Here is a 5,437-nt window from a genome sequence, read left to right as displayed (position 1 = left end):
AATGTTCATGCCAGTTGCAGCATGTATCAGTACTTCATTTCTTTTCATAGCTGAGTACTGTTTCGTTATGTGGCTATACCACATTTTGTTTACCCATTCATCTGTTGATGGACATTTGGGTTGTTTCTACTTTTGGGCTATTTTGAATGATGCTGTTATAAATGTTTGCGTACAACTTTCGGGGCAACATATGTTTTCATTTCTCTTGAGTGTATACTTGGGAGTGGAATTGCCAGGTCATATGCTAACCTTTATGTTTAACTTTTTAAGGAACTGCCAAAGTGTTTATTACAGTGGCTGCACCTTTTTACAGTCCCATCAACAACATATGAGGGGTCCAATTTCATTATATCCTCACTAATTATTCTTGTCTGACTTTTTGATTATAGCCATTCTAATGGATATGAAATTATATCTCATGCTGACTTGTAATTCCCTAATAACTAAAAATGTTTGCATCTTTTCACATGCTTATTGGCCATTAGTGTATCTTCTCTGAAAAAATATATATTCAAATCCTTTTCTCATTTTTAAATTGAGTTATTTATCTTTTTATTGCTAAGTTGTGAATTGTTTTATATCTTTTGTATATGTCTCTAATCTGATATACGATTTGCGAATATTTTCTCCCACTTTCTGGTTGTCTTTTCAATTTTTTCTTGGTGTACTTTGAAGCACAAAAGTTTTAAATTTTGATGCCATCCAATTTATCTACTTTTTCCTTGGTTGCTTTTGCTTTAGGTACTATATCTAAGAAATCATTGCTTAGTCTAAGGCTCAAGATTTTCTTCTATGTTTTCTTCTAAGAGTTTTATACTTTGAGGTCTTATGTTTATGCCTGTGATCCACTTTGAGTTCATTTTGTATGTGATGTAAGGTAGGGATACAACTTCATTCTTTTGCATATGGATATCCAGATGAGTCAGCATTATTGTTGAAAAGAATATTCTTTCCCCCTTGAATTGTCTTGGCACCCTTGTGCCAATTTTACATAAATGTATGTTTTTATTTTTGTATTCCAATTCTATTCTATTGACCTATATGTCTATTCTTATGCCAGTACCACACAATCTTAATTACAGTAACTTTGTAGTAAGGGTGAGTTGTTCAACTTTGTTCTTTTTTTTTTTCCCAAGACTATTTTGGCTATTCTGGACCCCTTGAATCTCCACACAAATTTTAGGATCAGTTTGCCTATTACTGGAAAAAAAAAAGGATTTTAATAGTGATTGCATTGGAACTGTAGATCAGTTTGGGGAATACTGCCATCTAAACAATATTAAGTCATATGATCCATTAACATATGTCTTTCCATTTATTTAGGTATCATCTAATTTAACAACGTTTTGTAGTTTCCAGTGTAGAAGTCTTGCATTTCTTTTGTGAAATTTATTTTTAAGTGTTTTTTTTATGTTATTGTAAATGAAGTTGTTTTCTTAATTTCCTTTCATTGCTAGTATATAGAAATGCAATTGACTTTTGTGTATTCTTCTTGTTTCTTGCAACCTTTCTGAACTAGAACTTATCAGTTCTGATAGTTGTGTGTGTGTGTGTCTGTGTGTGTGTGTTTGCATTTCTTAGGATTTTCTATATACACAATTGTGTCATATGCAAATAGGTATATTTTTACTTCTTTCTTTCCAACCTGGATGCCTTTCATTTATTTTTCTGGTCTAATTAGCCTACATAGTGCTGCCAGTAAAATGCTTAATAAAAATGGCAAGAGTGGATATTTTTCTCTTATTTTTGTTTTGTTCCTGATCTCGGGGGAAAGCTTTCAGTCTTTTACTATTAAGTATGATGTTAGCCATGGGCTTTTTATAGTTGTCCTTTGTCAGGTCAAGAAAATTTCCTTAGATTTCTAGTTTGTTGACTTTTTTTTTTTAATCACAAAAGACTGTTAGATTTTGTCAAATGCTTTTTCAGTATCTATGAGATGACCATGTGGTAGTTTTTTTCCTTTTATTCTCTTAATAAGGTATATTATGCTGATAGATTTTTAAATAATGAATAAGCCCTACGTATCTGGAATAAATCCCACTTGTTAATGACATCTAATACCTTTTATATATTGTTGGCTTCAGTTTGCTAGTACTTTGCTTAAGATTTTTGCATGTGTATCATAAGGTACATTGGCATTGTCTGGTTTTGGTATTAGGTTATCACTGGCCTGACAGGGTTGGGAAGTGTTCCTCTTCCTCTTCACTGCTTCTTCTTCTTCTTTTTTTTTTTTTTTTGAAAGAGTTTGTAAATGATTCATCTTAATTTTACTTTAAATGTTTGATAGAATTCACCCATGAAGCTGTCTGAAACTAGGCTTTTCTTTGGGGAAAGTTTTAAAATTACTAATTGACTATTCTTTACTTGGTATAGATCTGTTTGGATTTTCTATTTCTTCTTCTTCCTTTTTTTTTTTTTTTTTTTGTTTTGAGACAGAGTCTCACCCTGTCACCCAGGTTGGAGTACAGTGGTATGATCAGTGCTCACTGCAGTCTCAACCTCCTGGCCTCAAGTGATTCTCTCACCTCAACATCCCAAGGAGCTGGGACCACAAGCATGCACCACCATGCCCGGCTAATTTTTGCTTTTTTTTTTTTTGTAGAGACAGTGTTTTGCTTCTTGTCCAGGCTGGTCTCGAACTTTTCAGCCCAAATGATCTGCCCGCCTCAGCCTCCCAAAGTGCTGATATTACAGGCATGAGCCACCATATGTGGCCTAGGTTTTCTATTTCTTCTTGAGTCCAGTTAAGTAGTTTTTGTTTTTCTTTGAATTTGTCCATTTCATCTGTTTTCTTATTTGTTGGCATACATTTGCTCATAATATTGCCCTGTAGTCATCTTGCTTGACCTATCAGTAGCCTATGACACAGCTGATCATTCTCTCCACCTTGAAATCCTTTTTTTACTTAGTTCCTGAGACACTGCACCTGTTTCTCTGAGCTCTTCATCTCAGGTTCTTTTGTTGGCTCCTCATTCCCCAAACCTCTAAACATCAGAGTGTCCCAAACCTCAGCACTGGACTTCTTCTCTTCTCTATCCATTCTTCCTCCTTGGTGCTCTCATCCAATCTCTTGATTTTAAGTATCATCATTAATTAGGTGACATCTTCAAGATTTATAACTCCAATTCCAATTGCTCTTCTGAATTCTGGCTCAAATATGCAATTGCCTACCTGACATCTGTACTTAGATGTTGCATATCCATTTCAGACCTCACCTGTCCAGCACTAAACTCTTGATATTCCCATGTGAATGTGCTGTTCCCTTAGACTTCCTCATCCCAGTAAATAGTGTCTCCATAATTTCAGGTGCTCAGCCACAAACCTTGGAGTCATTCTTAACTCCTCTGTCCTCTCATATCCAATAGCTAATCTTTTTTAAGAATCCTGTAGACTCAACCTTTAAAATATGTCCAGAATCTGGCCACTGATTTCCACCTCCATTGACTACCACCACTGCCACAGGTCACAATCAACCCTCACCTACACAATGAATGGCCTCCTCAGTGGTCTTCCTACTTCTGTCCTTGTCTCTTTACAATCCATCCTCCATATAATATCTAAACAGAGTACACTAATGTCTTTAGTCAAGTCATGTCATTCCTCTACTGAAAATGCCCTCAAAAGCTCTCGTGTCACTCATGAGACAGAGTCCTTACAGTGCCTACCAGCCCTTTACAATTCGGCTCTCAGTATGTCTCTCATGTCTCCTGCTTTATCCCTCATGTACTCTTCTCCAGGAACACTTGCCTCTGTGCTGTTCCTTAGACATGCCAAGTATTCTTCTGCCTCAGGTCCTTTGCACTTACTGTGCCCTCATACAGGGCCAGAGATTCTCATGCTCCTTCCCTCCCTCCTTCAGGGATTTCCTTCAATGCCACCTTTCAGTGTGGCCTTCTGATATTTTCTCCCTCTCCCTTTGCCAGCATGCTCTATCCTTTCTTCTGTTCCATTGTTCTCCAAAGCACTTACCACCACCAGTGAAACACCATGTATGTTTTAATCATTTGTTTCCTATCTCTCCCACTAGAGTCTAAGCTCCATGAGGGCAGGAGTTTTCGCCTGTTTCACTGTGTACTCTATTCCAAGCACCTAGAACAGTACCTGGCTCATAGTGGCTGCTATGATGGTTCCCATATCTGGCTGTGCTTCGTTCATTCATTCAACAATATGCGTATTGCATGTGCATGAATGAATGAAGCACGACCAGGTATGGGAACCACTATTAGGGAGGGCATTCAAACAGCATGAGGGTGGGTGGTCTACTCTTGGGGCCAAAATTATGATATTGTGTGATTTGGAGAAAGGTGTACTGAGTGCCTACTATGTGCATGACACTGTGGAAGACAAAACAAGACATTGACCGGACCCTGATCCTTTCGCTCAATTCAATTTGACAAGTGAGCCCCTGCAGAGAGTCTGACATTATGCAAGTTGTTGGGATTCAGGGACAACTAGGACACACAGTAACTGCCCTCAATGAGCCTGTCAAGAATTCATAGAAGCAAATACATTATTATAATACAGGATTATGAGTGCTTCTTTGGAGGAAAACACAAAATACAAAATACAAAATTGGGCCACTAGATATTTCAAAGGTTGGCAGGGGCCCTCAAGGCTTCCACTGGAGATGATTTTGAGCTGGCTCGTAAGTAAATATATGTCAGAGAAGCTTATTATTTCATAGGATGATAAGTAACATTAAAGACAAAACAGTAGTTACAAGGAAGTGTGCCACTCATCTTTGAGTTGCCTCATACCAGCTTGAGAGAGCTGAATGCTAAATTTTCAGAAATTTCAAGAGTTGATTAACATCATGTTGGTAGCTTGAATTTGTCCATGGTGGGAGAATACAGCACATAAACCAGCTGCATATATATCAGGGTTTCCCTGTCAGCACCTACTCAGTGGAGCTGTTTGCTAAACATTTACCAGCATACCCACCCCTGGGCACAGGACAGATGTGTTCCCATGGTTTATACCATGGGATGGTAATAGCAGCTGTCAGTTAGGGACAATACACCTAGGCGATGGAATCTGAGCTGGGCCTTCCTGGTGGGCAAGACTTGAACATCCCAAAGTGAAGATACTAGGTGGAATAGAATCCCCCCAAGATTCATGTTAATCTGGACCCTTAGAATGTGATCTTATGTTAGAAATAGAGTCCTTGCAGAGGTGACTAGTTAAGGTGAGGTTATATTGAATCAGGACCTTAAATTCAACAACTGGTGTTTTTATATGAAGAGGGAGATTTGGATACAGAGACGCAGAGGAAACCCAGGAAGGAATGTCATGTGAAGAGGGACACATGGAGATATGTAGCAATTAGGTTGGTGCAAAACCAATTGCCATTACTTTTAATGGCAACAACCGCAATTGGTTTTGCACCAACCTAATACAAGCCAAGATATGCAGAGGATTGCTGTCAATCATCCGAAAC

This window comes from Pongo abelii, chromosome 21, assembly GCF_028885655.2.
Source record: "Pongo abelii isolate AG06213 chromosome 21, NHGRI_mPonAbe1-v2.0_pri, whole genome shotgun sequence".
Classification (NCBI taxonomy): domain Eukaryota; kingdom Metazoa; phylum Chordata; class Mammalia; order Primates; family Hominidae; genus Pongo; species Pongo abelii.
Note: the sequence above shows the minus strand (reverse complement) of the source record.